Here is a 17,113-nt window from a genome sequence, read left to right as displayed (position 1 = left end):
ACAATGGAATGATTTAGATCAAAGCACATTCATTAGAATGGCTTACCCAAAGTCCAGACCTAAATCCCATTGAGAATCTGTGGCAAGACTTGAAAATTGCTGTTCACAGACGCTCTCCATCCAATCTGACCGAGCTTGAGCCATTTTGCGAAGAAGAATGGGCAAAACTTTCAGCCTGTAGATGTGCAAAGCTGGTAGAGACATACCCCAAAAGACTTGCAGCTGTAACTGCAGCGAAAGGTGGTCCCACAAACTATTGAGTCAGGGGGGCTGAATACAAATACATGCCACACTTTCCAGATTTTTATTTATTAAAAAATGTGAAAACCATGTATCATTTTCTTTTCACTTCACAATTATTTGCTAATTGGTGTTCATTTATCACATAAAATCCCAATAAACTACATTTAAGTTTGTAGGTGTAACATGACAAAATGGGGAAAAGTTCAAGGGGTATAAATACTTTTTCAAGGCCCTGTGTGTAATATATCAGAAGGATGAAAGGGTATTGTCTATTACTGTGTTCTTCTCTTGAAAATAGAGAACTTCTCAAACTAATAATGTGTAGTCCACGAACCTCACTGCCCAGATTAGGTCACTGAAGATCACTTAAAATACACAGTAACTTAAAAATACAAAGCAAAAATGCATAGGTTCCAATATATAAGGAGCATTTACTATAAATCTATAAGTTCACTTACTAAAGGTATGGTAATTTTCTGCAGTCTTACCTTATTGCTGTGGCATGGTTCATTAAAGGAAGTGTCACACAAGACATGCTCACCCAGCACAGGCAAAAGGCAGCGACACTTACTGAGCTCTGTCAGTTTGGCTACTGCCCTGCCTGCCATCAATGACTATTGCCTGTTGCTCTGCGTCGTGTGGTCTGTTGACGTGGCCCAGGAGCCTCAATGCAGTCTGGAGCTGAAGTAAGTGTTCTTGGTGTTTGAAACACTGAAATTCATCTCTCCATTTCCTTTTTCTGTATAATATAGGAAGGAAGTGGCTTACTGTGCATCGGTGTTCTCTGACGGGCAGATAAACTAGTCGTTTATTCGTGATTAATGATCTAGGTGTAACAGGCTGAGCAGCTTGAAAGGACTTTAAAGTTCTACGCAAGAAGTGTTTTAGCTTGTTGGTTACAAATGAAAACATGTTAGATGGGCTAACAGTGGAGGGACTACAGACAGAATGTTATTGACTGGGAACACAGTCTACTATGTCACCCTGTGAATTGTCTAGGAGTGAAATAAATACATAAGGCTACAAATGATCATGTCCTGAAATACATTACGAAGCCAGGCCTCCATCAGGGCATTAAATTAAAACAAGTGAATCCAATTTCAGCTAATCAGGAGCAGCTGCCAGAGCTGCAAATGTACAACGCAGAGGCCAGACAGAAACACAGGGAGGCCCTCTGTGTGTGCACAGCTGTATACCAGCGCTGTACAACGGGTGGGTTATCGCTCTCGTAATCTCAGCCACGGGCTTGCATGATCATACAAATACACAGTTCTGTTTGAAGGACATGCCTCACTGGCTATGCTTGTGTCTGCACTGATTCACAACCAGCGAGTGATGGACTGGTGAATGAGGGGATACTTTTTGTAAGCGAGAGAACAGTGCAAATGTGGTGGCTTAATGCCGCTGTCTCCCAAAACTGCTCTTATCTCCTTGTTTATTTATATATAGCCAATAATTTCATTTGCAACACCATTAACAGTGCATTTTCACTGGATAAACAAACCATTTCAAAACATTTGGATTCAATTATCGGGGAGATATAAAAAGCTCCGCAAAGCCATTAATAAACACGACTGTTTCAAGAAACATAAAAAAGCCTGCTGAAAGATAGCGTTTTGATGTGGTTTTCTGGTGTGTCTGATATTATAAACAATTTTGTGTTATTATATGTGGATTTATGCTCACAACCGTAAAGCTCTCTTCTTTGTTGCCTATCAGATATTTTTGCAAAATGTTCATCCAGTAAATGACTCCCCATGGACAGTGAAATATCATCAACTTTACAGTTAACATAGCAAACAAAACGTTAGTGAGGAGTGAACCTCACCCATACAGCTCTCTGTATGGAATCATGTATTATCTACCCAACCACAGATTTTAACAATCTTAGTCATTACTTGATTCCAATTCAGGGGCAAAGGAGATCAATATCCAGACCTAGAACATGTACAGCCACTCTGATGGCCGTGCGTTAACAAGGAGAGGAGTGTGAACAGAGGCAATGGTGTGTCCGCGGACAGGAATACCGTGAAACTGTCAACAATCACTTCATGTTCGGGGGGTTGGGAATGAGTCATATTGCAAGAATAAGCCCATGCCTAAATATAAACCCACGAGACCCCTTTGAAACGTCCGCGTGTGAAACGGCAACCCTGTGGAATGCAAGTGTCACCCCGACTCTGACCGTAGGAGCAGCGGATCGGGACGCGTGTGAGATGCAGGCTATGTGGCGCGAGCTTGTTTGTTTCTCTGTCTCTCCCTCGGGAGTCTCCAGTGGCCTCGCTGGTCCTGCTTTTGAGTTACTGCCCATGAATTCCTGTGAGTTGAAGTAACAATACTGCCCTCCCCCACCATCCAAGCCCACTCAGAATCAGACAGAGACTGAGAACTGCCTGGTCCGGGCCAAGCTTTGCCATTAAGTAAGGAAAGGTTTTTACACGGGAGCTATTTTAAAACAGGGACTCACCTTGGCTTCACAGAAAAGCTCTGCTTGCCTGCACGGATGGAAGTGGGCTGAACCTTTTACGGGTCATTTAGACGGACTGCGTGGATGTCTCAGTTGTGTCTCATGCCTGTTAAGAAGGCCATCAGCCTGCATGCAAGCACAGTTAATATTCAGAAAGTGGGCAGGTCAAGCAGTTGGTCCCTGTTACCCCTGTTACATAAAGCTGTCATTCCAGCATGCAAGCATTTCCAACTTTAGTTTGCACATCGGCTGTCTGTATGAAGAGGTTAGACCTCTCCTACATGCCAGTTTCATTTGATTGTTTAGGCATTCGTACAAAGCTCTTGGTAACCACTTTGACAGTGATGAAGTGAATGCCATTTTACCACTTCCTTCTGTATACTGTTAAAAGCAGCACTGATGTTTCCTTTTTATCATTCTTGCTGAAAACACTAACACACACAAGCACACACACACGCATGCATATGGGCTGATGAGCCAGGAGCTGAGCTAAGATAAGACAACAGACAGTCCATTCTCCACAATTCCGATTCAGACCCGCCTGCTTGGGTTTATTTTACCCCCTGAAGCCTCAGAGTTGTCAGTGGTTAATCGGCCATGCACATTCAGAAAGGTCCCATACACCATGGGGAATGGAGTAATGAAATATTGACCCGTGTGGCCTCTGTGTAATAAAGGTGAAGTATGTGCCTCGTTTATGAGTCTGCAGACTCAGTGGCAAACGTCTTGAATTTGAATCAGTGTCATGTAAAACTTTGCTGATTCAACCCACGTGGAGATCAGCAGGTGACACAGCATGTAAGGCTTGTGCAGCGTAGCTCTCCGTGAAGCGTGCTAAAGTGCTACGTAGCTTGGTGTGTCTGAACGCGTGCGTGCGAAGATCTTGTAATTCAAAAACGACTTTCTCCATTTCTTCTTTCTGTTCTATCTTAACAGGAACGCTTCAGTCGATGTCGTGATCTTCCACGTTTCTGTCTGATGATGAAGGATTTACGATGATGTGCCTGTGGCCCTTCCATGGCAGCAGTTGAGAAGATTTGGCGAGTCGACGTGTGTGCTGCGAGCAGAGTGAAGGCCCTGTCACACCGGAGCCTGACCGCTCCCCACCTTGACCGCACCCCACCCTGAGCCGAACAGCTGCACTCACCCTCTGGCCGTGCGACTGTCCATTCCTAATGCAATGACCCTCTGCGCGTCCGGGTTTCAATGAAATTCCCCAGGTACGATGCCTGTATCCCAGGAGCTCACCTTTTGGCCTTCCTGTATCGATAGCCGCTTAAAAAGCTTTAAGTCTTTTTAAGATTTTAGTTGAACTGGTCAAAGCAACCAACTCCACTGACATGAATGCAGTATGGAATGCACTCAGGCTGCACTTAACACAAATCTTAAGTCCCTGTTCAGAATATTCACTTGATTACAATTACACTACGATTACTCTACAATGATATCTTTGATTGAATTTTTTATAAGTCAGAAAGCTTCTACCTCATAAGGGTCTCTGCTTTGTGAGAGATGAAAGTATTTTGCGGTCAAAAAATCTGGCACAAGGCATCAAAGGGTGAAGTGAAACCAAACGCTTTAAATCTACCAAACTTCAGCAAGCGTGATGAGTTTATTCTGCTACTGTGCACTTAATGCTTTCAATTATCATTATAGATTCGTGCAACAGAGCGTTTTTGATAAGTGATTTCTTGACAGGGATTACCAAGGATTGAGTGCATGTCAAAGGATTGCAAAAGAAATGAAGTATTTTACACTTGCCCGGTTGACTGTTATTTCACAACAGCTGCTTACCATCAGTGCATCAGCTCCTCTCACGTTCTCATCGTTTCGCTTTTCAGAGGTTGACTTCCTTTGTTCTCATAAGAGCAATTTGGCAGCTACTACGCGTATGCAAATAAGCTTTGCTGGAGTTTGTGGTATTTGACATGGTTGCTAATCTGACAAGTAAGTATTATTGGCTTGTGGTTTCAAATCATTTGCTCAGGTATGTGATGTGCTCATTAAACATCTGTTTGTGGTCAGAGGACAACTTTGCTACCTCCAAATATGCGGTAAATATTTTGGTGAAAAACTGCTCTAAAAAAACAACACCGGTGTGCCTGTTCTAGTGTGTTTATGTGCAGATGAAGAATGCAAAAGGAGGCAACTTCATACAGGAGCACTTTTTCTTCGGGCTCCTTGGGACTCTGATGTTCTTAGATAGGACGCACCTCATGCACTCTCACGCACTCTCACGCACTCTCATGCTCACTCACTCCCTCCCTCCCTCACTCACTCACTGTTTAGCTGGCTCACATTCACAGATTTTAGGGTTAGCATGGTTTGGTTGTCTTTCCCTTCAATTTCTAGTTTGTCAGTTGCAAGTGGAGGCAAAACATAAGGTTTTACTTTCAGGGCACAGGGAAAGTGAGTAATTAAATGCACAAAATAGCCAGCAACAACTTCCATTACAACACCGCTGTTAAAATGAGAACAACTTCCACATGTTATGAAGAGAGACAGGCTTCAGTTACAACCCCCACCACCACCAGTTCAGCCCAAGTCTATGTCCTTGAGCTAGTGAGTAAAGATGAGAACTGACAGGGATACTGTGTAAGAACAGTGCTTTGTATCTCCGACACTGTGTGTCCTTGTTTGACGTAAGAATATAAGAAACATTTTGCTAACCCTGGTTGTGTAGGATAATGTAACCTCTACAATTCATCATTATGACTCTAGAACAAAATGCATCTCCTTTGCTTGATTTGCAAACAGCAGATGGTCTCTGTTTCTTTGTGTCAGAGGAGACATTAGTTTAAGCATCACATTTGCATATCCATATCTTTTCTTTCTAAGTTGCAGAGCATGTTTCTATAATTGGCCAAGGAGGACAAATATGTGTGGCAGTGTTGGCTGGTCTCCTCACATCACATATTTAAAAAAATGAATTGCCCAGTCACAGACATCAAAACAAACATACAATCATGCCATGGTCAGAGGCAATAGAACAAAAATCTGAAACTTGCGCTGGGTGTTGACCATTTAATCTCTTTAATCAGCTGATGCTTGACTTACTGGGAAAAAATGTACTCATTGGCGCTGAGGAAACGCTGTTTTGGATGTACTGGCTAGGGTACCTTCTAAGAGCAAATGACAAAGCACTTTTGTAAGTTGCTAAATGCCATAAATGTAAATGTTATAAATCAGAATGTGGGTTCAACAAACATGGGTTGCGTTCTCTGCTCCACACAGACCCACGTTGTCTCTGCACAGTTTGCACAGACAAAAAGCTTTTGTGTGCATTAAATACCAGGGAAAATCAGCTCTGAGGTGGCCTACCATTCACCTAACGCACAGTCCTGGAAAGCCACAGGGAGAGAATTGTGAACAGAACAGCCTGCCCATTCTGATGCACTCCAGAATGGTTGGTTTTGCTTGTTTGCCCACTTTATTATATTTGAAAGACTGTCCTACATTTCGACCTTTGCACTTAGAAACATCTTTAGTTAGTCTTCCACAGAGAGTTTCTGATGAAAGCTTTGTTGGCATTAATCAGCAGCCACGCTGGACGAGTCTGCACTCTGAGGTACATGAGCACATTAGTCATCCATGAATCTCTTCCCTTCCTAGATCAGATACTGCCTTTCCAGCACTGGAAGGAGTTGTGAGGATCGGGGGAAAACCTCCCATTTTCTTGAGGCTACTTTAATTGCCACTGACCACTTTGCTGTAATTGACTTATATTGTCCTGGGAGTTTCAGGCAACAGGCTTAAGGACAGTGGCCATTTGCTGCCAGCTAAGATTAATGAGTGTTATGGCCACAGAATTACCTCTTGGTTCTGCAGTTTTGTTGATGTTTCCTGTTGAATGTTACTCAGTTCCGCTGTGGCTGTAGTTGTAGTTAAATGTGGTCGTGGTGTTCAGGGAGATAACAGCCACACCATTCGCGGAAAGTGTTATATCTCAAGCACAAAGAGGATATTGTGCCTTCTAAAAGCTGTTTTTCTAGAAACTTCACGTGGACATTGGTATAAAAGCTGATTAGATTACAGTGTCAAAGAACCAAGTGACTTTTCCTTTCAATACAGTAAAGGTTGTAATGGAGCAAGAACCAGCCAGGTGCTTGCAGACCAAAAAAAAAAAAAAAACTGTACCTCTTTACTGAAATAGAGGATACCCAGGAACGTAGTTGGGAAACAGGCGAAGGTAATAACCAGAAGAGTGAGAAAAAACCTGGCAAATAAGCAAAAGGTGCAATTCCGAAAAACAGGGTCAAAAACAGGAGAAATCCAATAGAAACACCACTCGGCGTACACTTGTCAAAACAGGGAGAATACTTCACAACAAGGAATTGTATTTACAGAAGGCAAACAGACAGGTGCATCAGTTCAGTACTTAGGGGATGATGAGCTGGCGTGTGAGGGCAGTGGTAGCTCAGTGGTTATGGTGCTTGACTAGTAATCAGAAGGTTGTCATTTCAAGCTCCACCACAGCCAGGTTGCCACTGTTGGCCCCTGAGCAAGGCCCTTAACCCTCAATTGCTCAAGTTGTGTTCAGTCAGAATTGTAAGTCGCTTTGGATAAAAAGTGTCAGCTAAATGCTGTAAATGTAAATCTCTGATTGGTGGAGGGCAGTGAGGTGAGTGCCCCTTGATCACCCAGAGGATTGTGGGAACTGGAGTCTAGAACCAGGAGAAGATGTGACAAAGGTTCTTATGTGGTGATGATCTCTGTAGGAGGACTTGGCACATTACAGCCCTGCGACAGCTTCCATGAAGATGCCGTCAGCCATAGTTATGAGCTGTGGTGTAAGCAGAGAGGAGGCCTTTAAAATAGGTGTGGTTTTAAGTGCATCATACGCAAATGAATAAAAAACAAAGGAGCAGACACTTTTACTATAAACCTATTTTTGTTAAGTGTTTTTGTTGTTTTTGTTAAACCTGACCATGTCACCTCGCACCTTCAGGCATACAGCTTCACTTCAGTGTTGATATTGACTTCTCAGCCAAATATCAGCCAGGTCACCTTGGCATATTTAGAATTATTTATGACCAGTTTGTAATTATTATTATGGCTTATGTAGATTATATTGAGCACATCCAACTGGAATCGGATTTCATCATACATTCAACAGTCATGGATTGATTTCACTTTGAAATACACTGGCATATGATACTGGATCAAGACAGACCTAGCCAGCTTTAGGCCAGAGGGCAGGGGGTCTTTAATTAAGTCCTTTTATGAAAAGCCAATTTCTATGTATTGCACCAACACCTCCATACTGCCATTTCAAAATATCATTGTCCATGTCTGATGCCAGAGCTTGTACCTGGACATCCTCTGAGACCATTTCAAAAAGGTTTTTCTTCCAAGCTGAAGAATGGTTGAACTCCATTTTTAAAATGACCAAAGGACTGCAGGAACACATATAAAGGAGACAGAATCATGTTGGAGAGGTACTGGGCCTACATGGTTGTAGTGATGAGCAGCAAATGAGACCAATGATTAGCAGTAGAATTGCTGGGTGCTAATTCTACTGCGCATTACCAAGTCAAGACTGGAAGAACTTTTACAGTCCTGTTACGGCAAGAGGACTGATATCAAGGATTTATACTCAAATTAGAACAATGGAAGGCATCACTATAAATAAAGCTCAGAACTTTAGCTTGTATTCATTCTTCCTCTTCATGCACCCTAGATAGGCTTGATACCCTCATAGGCTATGAGTTTAAAGCAATATGTAGAATCCATTAATGTAAACTTAAATTATCACAGTTTTATCCAGAGATTACAGAAGAATGCAACAGATGTGTGCAGTCTCCAGCTAACCTGACATATATGTTTTGGTCTTGTCCCAAATTAACTAGGTTCTGCTGTATTTTTTTAAGTACTCTCAAAAATACTAGGACTTCAGATACAGCCATCAGCAGACCTAGCTATATTTGGCACCATAGCACCACGATCTGTTTCTGTCTAAACTATTAGATGCCATAGCTTTCACCTCTCTTCTAGTTCATAGGAGAATTTAACTCCACAGAAAATCTCACAGTTCTTCCCAAATCCCACTGTTTATTAGAAGACAACACATTTTTACAGTAAGATTTGCCCTTTGGGGTTCAGTTTTGAAGTTTTATAATACTTGGCAGGCACTTCTATCATATTTTGACAATCATAAAACACTCCCCTCAGACAAAGATATTTCTTACAGCCCTACAATGAATGTATAAAATTTAAGAAAAATTTTAAACTGAAATTTTATCATGAACATGTTGCTAAAATCACATATATGATATGTTACAATTAGCATACTACAATAATATGAAGTGGTGAAAGGTGATTGGTTAAAGCGTTTAGTTAGGTAATGGAAATTCTTAATCAAAATGGGCAGAATTGAATTCGGTATCCTTCTTGATCTGTATTATTGGAGTTCACTAATAGTGGATTAACTATTGTGAACCACTATTACACCTCAAGAACAGAAAAGTCAAGTTGAAAGTTTGCTGAAAGGTACCAGAGTGCAAAGAAACGGTACTCATTCTGAATGACAGAATACACCCACACCTTTGAATCAGGAGCAGGGAGTATAGGGGGCAGGTTCACTTGTCGTTGTTGATGATGTGACTGCTGACCATAGCAACTGAATGATTTCTGAATTTTAAAGAAACTTCAGGGCCAGCATCAAAATGTGTTGGACTGGCTAAGTAGACCATTTGTCCAATATGCCACTGCGAAGGAAATTCTCTTACTGAGGAACTGAAGACAAAACAAAACAAAACAAAACAAATCCTGAAACAATCAAATCATGTAAATGGCTGTATTATAGGACTGGCGAGACACCACTAGAGAACATTCCTACATGTATGTATCTTGCTGCGCACTCTTGACAGGTTTTGACAGCAAAGTATCTGCAAAATGCTAAATGTGACAACTTTATCCAAGATATGTCCAACTACTCATCAATCCCTGAAATGGGGGTGCTATGCAACTAAATAATTACTGTAAGGTTCAGGTAACTCTTAAATTACAGCTGCACTTTAACTTCATATCAGTTGTATCATTTCAAATCCAAAGTTCTGTGATACAAATACATGCCAAGAAAAACTGTCACTGTTAAACTAAACCGCTAATAGATGCTGCTAAACTAGTTGGTCTTTGGCTAAAATAGTTCGTTTTAAAGCTATTTGTGAGTTTATGTTTGACAGGACTATTGCTAGCCTGTTAGCTGCAAGATCCTGTTGTACTAATTGTAAGGGGTCACATAGCAGTAGTGATGTAGACGTTTGTTAATTAGTACTGATAGCTAGCAAACACCAACTTACAGTGGAGTACAGTTTTGTTTCTGGATTGAATATTTAAAGTTTGTGGCAGTGTGTTTTAACTCCAAGCTTTAAGAAATTAAATGTAATTTATCCGCACAGCTGCAATTCTGTGGCTTTAGTAAACAAATTCTGTCATCAAAGAATATCTTGGCAAAATGTCACATTGCAGTCATTTCCCTCTAAACTGTTTTAAGGAGCCCTTATCACATGGGAACAAGTGTGCTTATCTGATGATATGAAGGCAACGACATCGTTTCCATGTCTTAGTCATGAATGTGATGTGGAGGAGTGTTTCAAACAGTGTTAGTAAAACTAATTTAAATACATATACACTCAGCTTTACCTTCAGCTTCATTCAGCTGGGAACTTTGCACTTCAAACTCGAGAGATTAATTAATCAAGATGTTCCATGACAGCATTGTTCCTCAGCCTCGGAACCTGATCATAGGAATACGCTGCACGGAATCTAATCCCTCATTTCCAGTGTCAGATTAAACTCTCGTGTTGCACAAGGCACAAAATGTACACTGAGTCTGTTTTACACTGAGTCTGCCTTACACCGAATCTGTTTTACACCAAATCTGTCTTACACTGAGTCTGTCTTACACCAAGTCTGTTTTACACCAAATCTGTCTTACACAGAGTTTTCCGTGGAAATGAGGGCCTCCCTGAGGTTCCTCCTGTGACTCACTGTTTGTGAGTCAACTGTTTGTGTTGGCGTCCCAGTTGATGGATAGCAATTATGTGAACTCTCCAATATTGCTTGTGTGAACATTCTTAGCATACTGCATTATCTTAATTGCAGCATTATTATTCATTATTTGTTTTTCCATGAAGATTTGGGGATATTTGCATGCCCGTGGCTAGAAACAGAGTTAGAGAAACAAAGTTGATTACACTCAGAAGCCCACAATTCCTGTCAAGGCTGCACGGTATTGGCAAGAATATTATATTACAATGATATTTCTATATCTTTTAAACATTACAATTGCAATACAGCTAAAACACAGGAGACCCCTTGATGTGATGCAAGGGATTGTTGTTTTGAGCAAAATGATTTGACTTTGTTGTGTCATGTGGATGATGTGATTCATGAAAACACCCACAGAACATTTGTCATGAACTTCTGAGACTGTTATATCACCATAACAGAGAACAATTCTGATCTCACACATTGTATTTGAGTTTTTACACTTTTTTTCTTGATCTTTGTCAATTGCACGTTTCCATGTTTAAAGTTTAGTTATGTCATTTCCATGTCAAAACAGGATCAATGAAAAATGACATTTTATGTTCCACCTTTCCAGTTTGATTTCTCAGATTAATGTTCATCTCGGAAATCCCTGTCAGGGCCAGGTGACTTTTGCCATGTGTGAATGCAAACAACACGCTCTCAGACTACTCTGCATCCAGAGACCCATAACCCTGACCCAGACCCAGTAGAAATATCCCTCTGGTTTCTCCATGTCTGCTGTTGTTTGCATTTCCCAGATTCTCAGCAATGTAGCTGGTCCACAGTTATTAACATCAGACTGGGCTGCATGGAACAGAATTTTCCTTAATCCCAAAGGGTTAAAGGAATCATGTCTCTGAAGACCACATCACAGAGTAACCTTTCAATGGACCATTTAGTTACCCATGAACCCTCTATACAGGCAAAACAGTGTCTTTAATAACTTAAATGATTAAGCTATAGGAGCAATGAATGTCAATCACTCACTCTCAACCAATAACCTCCACAGCCGATTTTTTGTCTAATGCATTTGATCTTAAAAACATCCTGCTTTCTGCAAATGTAGGCTTGGTCCTTTCCGCATGTCTGTAAAATCATTGGTTCATGGGTGTTGTGTAGCACCTTCATACGTGTGTGAAGCTCTGCAAGTGACCATTGGGGAATGGTCCCACCTGACAGTAATACTTTCTCTAAACCCTCGCGTTAATCAGGCATGACTTTTTCAAAGCTAAGAAAACAAATCCTCAACAGGAATTCTTTAAGAATCATTTTTAAGGCTTCGCACCAGAACAATGTACATTGCTGTATAGAGTAAGTCTTTAAATCCCACATTAAATCCATGACACATTTCCTAATATATGGTTCTTTGGCAAAAAAGGGCACAAAAATTAGATAACTGCATCAGAGTTAGAGAGAGAGAGAGAGAGAGAGAGAGAGAGAGAGAGACTGACAGAGAGAGAGAGAGAGAGAGAGAGAGAGAGAGAGAGAGAAAACAAGTTTAGATTCTAGAAACTTTTCCACTGATCATAAAGGGCCTGACAGTAATCTAAACACACACACACACACACATACACCACACACACACACACACGACACACACACACACACACACACACACACACACACACACACACACACACACACACAGTGTACAATATTCAGCTTTGTTGTCCAGAGAAGAAAACCATTCCTCTGCAGTGGTTTATAGTAAGAGAAACAGAATAAGCTGGTGGAACATTCCTCTCTACTTAGCTGAAGACAGAGAGTGTCTTTGGATGCGTCAGGGAGCGTCTGCGCTGGCTTTCACAGGAGCCTGATTTGTGTCTTTGGTGCGCTTTGATGCAGATTTATTCTAGTCCGTTCTGTCAGTCACACATCGCATCTCTAAGGTGGACTGTAGTTCACCCAGTCAGTGGCATAAAAGTCCTCTCAGTCCCCATAGTAATTTAACGACAGGTCAGAGATATAAAGGCCATGGAGGTAACCACACCCTGCCTTTCAAAGTTATCGGGTACAGAAGGTCTGTTTTGCTGTTCATTATGACAGTTGTGTCAGAGAACACCATCAGAAACAAGGATCAGATGTTTATCAACCAGTACTTGGGAAGAGTAATGACTTCAGGTGGTTGCAGAAGGTTAACGCGATAGCTCAGGTCCACGAGAAAGAGTCTGATAGGAAGACGGAGACACAGTATGTGCTGTACTGTAGCATGAAGATGGAGACGTTGGAGACGTCGGCCTGACATAAATCTACAGACACCACTACCAGCGAAATGCACAAAGCAGAAAAGAACAAAACGCCTAGAATGTTCTTTCGAATTGAATAATTACATAGTTTACATTTGAAAATTCTGAGCATTTCTTTTTCAGTTAACCTCCAGCAATGTGTGCCATAGCCTTTATTACAGTGTCCTTTAACTACGGAGGAGATTGTTTATACCACAGAGCTCTGTTTCTTCTTTTTCTTTTCCTTTGCTATTTGTATTATTTTATCATGTCTTTTGTTATCTACTGTACCGTCATTTTTTCAATCCGAATCTTCCATAAAAAGACATAAATATATGACCCAGCATGTTTCAGAGCTTGTTCAGGCATTAAAGAGGAGATATCAGGCCTCTGTGTAGCAGGACTCCATGTGTCTGGGTAACACCTGCCCACCCAAGTCGTCTTGTAAGCGGTGACAATCTGGGACTCTTGTCTCTCCGGCATATCTTGAGCAACCTCAAAGTAAATACACTCCCTTTCTGTGGAAGCATGGAAACTTATTATTACTCCAGATGCCTAAGCCATTCACTTCTTAAGCCCACAAATTTAGAATCCACATACACGGCACAACAATGAATTATTGGGCGATTATGAATAACCAACAGTGGAAAAAGGAACTCATAGCCAACTGATACATCCCAAGCACAGCCGAGAGCTTCAGGTCTAAATACACAAGAAGGTGAAGCCATTGTCTAATGTTTATCAGGTGTTTGTTTCTGATTGGTCGATGCCATATCGCAGTGACCTTAAGATGCACATGTTCTCTGAGACAGGCCAAGTGCAGATGTCTCCTCACTGCTGAAGTTTCTGCCTGTGTTTCAGACTAACTGTTTCACTTCCATGAGTTACTACGTATGAACCCACACGGATTCTGATCATTCGCTTCACATTTCCCATCCAGATTATTTGTAGAATAATCAAATATGTTTTTTAAAATGTTTTTTAATGTCTCTTTATGTCTTTATTTGCAGAAAATCTTTACACTTATATTTTTACTTTTTACTCAAGCTTTGGACCCTAGAAGTAATCAAACTTATAATAGCATTTCACTTTATGGTGTAAAATTTTAAATTCCCATAGGGGCCCTTTTAGCTATTACAAGCACAGTCAAAATAGATATTTGCATGTGTCTAAATTTTTTTCCTCAGTTAAAACCAGGCAGACAGTTTGAAAAGGTTCCCATGACGGAACCATTCCAACCATCTGGGCACGCCTTGCCTCCGCTTCGTTTTCAACCCTAAACTCATGGGAAAGCTATTTCTGGTCTTGTTCCACTGACACGAAAAACACTGCCAGTTGTTTATTAACAGGTGCAATGTCACATCCAACCTATAATAGCCCATAAAGTAAACACACATTAAAACAGATTCCACAGGAAGAGATATTGATCATTTTGTTTCATTTTTTTGCACCTTCACTGGCAGTTTAAGGGTTAATGTTATTTCGGCTGGGGTTTCCAGTTTATGGTTAAATACCTGTAGTATAGAAACCTAGCACTTCACAGATTGCCTTCGTTAGTGGACAGTTAGCAAGCAGGGGTTGGTTGTCTGTAAGTGAGGTATAACAGTGGTCGCTGCTGGAGCGCGCTGACCTTTGCAGGACGGGCCATGGAGGACAGGCAGGCAGACTCTCACATGGAACTGTAAACAGAGGAATACCAGTGTCACCACAGTATGATGTCTGTGCGCTTGCTCACCCACATGGTTAAGAGCCTGTTTAAGAAGGCCTCCGTGGACTGATTGGATATAATCATATAATGTCTGCACACATTATATGATGTGCATCGTAGCCATGTGTCTGCAGAGAGACATCAGCATTTCTTGAGGAGAGATTTTTTTTTTTTTGAGAAAAAAATATCAGGGAAATGTGTGTGATGCTATTCATACACCTAGTGGAGGAGAAAAAATGGAGATAGTGAGAGAAGGAGAAATAGAGCGAGAGAGAGAGAGAGAGGGGGAGGGAGAGAGAGGGAGAGAGAGAGAGAGGGAGGGAGAGAGAGAGAGAGAGAGGGAGAGAGAGAGGGAGGGAAAGAGAGAGAGAGGGAGGGAGAGAGAGAGAGAGAGAGGGAGAGAGAGAGGGAGAGAAAGAGAGAGAGAGGGAGGGAGAGAGAGGGAGAGAAAGAGAGAGAGAGAGAGGGAGAGAGAGGGAGGGAGAGAGAGGGAGAGAGAGAGGGAGGGAGAGAGAGAGAGAGAGACAGAGAGAGAGAGAGGGAGGGAGAGAGAGGGAGAGAAAGAGGGAGAGAAAGAGAGAGAGAGGGAGGGAGAGGGAGGGAGAGAGAGATGGGCTGAGTGAGTGAGTGAGGGAGGGAGAGCGTCTGGGAGTATGCCGACCCATGTGACACTCCCTGATCCTTCTTTGTTTTTCCCACACAAACTGAGATGGCGTGGCCTTATTCTTCACTACAGCACTTTCAAAACAAGAGGTTTTGTTTTTAAATTAATACTTATCCAAAGTTTTGATTTATAGTTCAGAGATTTTTTTATGTCACCAGCCATTCATGGCAATATTACAGGATATAGAAAGGTCACTTATGCAAAATACTGCACCACAACAAACGTCCAAATAAACATTCTATACGCCCCCCCAGAGTTTGGATGGTTGTTGAAGTAGATATGTACTCATAACAACCATGCATGTTTTACTTTGTTTTATTGATATCCTCATATTTTAAATGTAAAATATTCGAAATTTTTCAACTAATTCAACTAATGATTTTTCTGTAAACTCTCACAATCTTTACATCCATCAGATCCCTCAGAAGGGGGCCACACATTTATACTACACAGGAAACTTGTTTTAGCCTTTTTCCTGAGAATTTGGATGTGTGAAACCAGACTTACGCTTCCCTCGAGACTGTAAATATCACTGTAATTTTAGTTCCCGCTAACACTAGCTAGATCTGGTGAGATGATAATCTGGTTTGCTTTCTGCTGGTCGGTACTGTCTCGTGTGGTCTCAGAGGACCTGATGTGCCAGCACTGGCATTCTGGTTCCCCCGCCTCCGAAACGGCCCATCTGGGCCCGAGCTCCCACAGGAGGACCAGAGAACCCAGGTCCTGTTTGTTTCCCAGCTGCCAGTCTGCTAACAGACACTCGGGGGGGGGGGGTGCTCCTCGCTAGCCCGTCTACTTCATTGCGCAGGCCCGTCTGTTGATCCAAAGGGGTTTCCCCCCCACCAAAGGCCATTCCAGGCCTCATTCCAGGGGACGTTTGTTTGTCCTTTTTCAAAAAAAATCTGCTATCCATAGATTCGAGGAAGCTAAAAATAAAGAATCGTTGCACAGTGTGAAGGAATGATCTGTCCTGGAGTTTCCATCAGTCTGAATCAAAGCCGATATGTAAGCAGTGATTAGTCGGTCCCTTGTCTCCTAGTCCTCATAGTATTGTCCTCCCTGTGGAGAAAAATGATGGGAAGTCCCATACATTTAAAAAGCCCTATTGGTGGCTGATAAGACTTCATGGAATACAGTATATTGCAAAAGCGTGTTCACTGTTCCCCAGTATTTCTCCAATGATGGATGTAGTCTAAGAATTATTTACCTTATATATAGATTTCACCCCAGATGGCTGATAGTGCATGGTTGTAAATATAGTTCTCTCTGCGGCCAGAAATCTGGGAACGGTCCGGAGCAGCTCGGAAGCGTGTGTCGTTACTGACGGAGATGTTGACATAAATCTCCTGTTGGTGGTTGGCGGCTCATTAAGTCAAAACAATCCCTCGCAGGCCAGACCCTGGTGGACGATTCTGCCTGGGCTGGTGCACTCTCCAGACCGCCGTGGCCGACAGCGGGCATGCAGCTCCGGCTGGCAGAGGTATGCCTGCGTAGAGCTGGGAGCCATCCGCCTCCAGCCCCCTGGCCCAGTGGAGGGGAGCGGGAGAGCGTGTTCCCTGTCTAGATCCTGGGGCAGGAAACCTCCCCCACTCCCCTGCAGATTTCACTCGGCTGACCCCAGTGTCACGGCGCGGCGAGGCCCCGGTTCTGACGCCTGAGACTGACCTTGGTGCTGTTTTCACTCCGTATGACTGTAGCGAGCAGTGAGCAGTGCAGGCCAATTACCGCCGCGCGGGAACACTGCCCGTGTTCGGGATTCGGCGTTGATCCAT

At 42.3% G+C, this 17,113-nt stretch overlaps 1 protein-coding gene across 8 annotated transcripts in view; it reads left to right on the top strand.

The window, feature by feature from the left end:
• The first annotated feature begins 754 nt into the window (after nucleotides 1-754).
• Nucleotides 755-17,113, top strand: part of myocd (myocardin) — a 62,217-nt gene continuing 45,858 nt past the window's right edge. For all 8 annotated transcript variants that reach the window (XM_035533723.1, XM_035533721.1, XM_035533722.1 and 5 more), the window contains exons 1-2: nucleotides 755-929; nucleotides 3,647-3,930. The gene's annotated coding sequence lies outside the window, so the exon portion shown is untranslated. The remainder of the gene's footprint in view (nucleotides 930-3,646; nucleotides 3,931-17,113) is intronic.

The sequence above is a fragment of the Electrophorus electricus genome, chromosome 14, assembly GCF_013358815.1.
Source record: "Electrophorus electricus isolate fEleEle1 chromosome 14, fEleEle1.pri, whole genome shotgun sequence".
In the NCBI taxonomy this organism is placed as follows: Eukaryota; Metazoa; Chordata; class Actinopteri; order Gymnotiformes; family Gymnotidae; genus Electrophorus; species Electrophorus electricus.
This window is presented reverse-complemented; position numbering and strand designations above follow the sequence as displayed.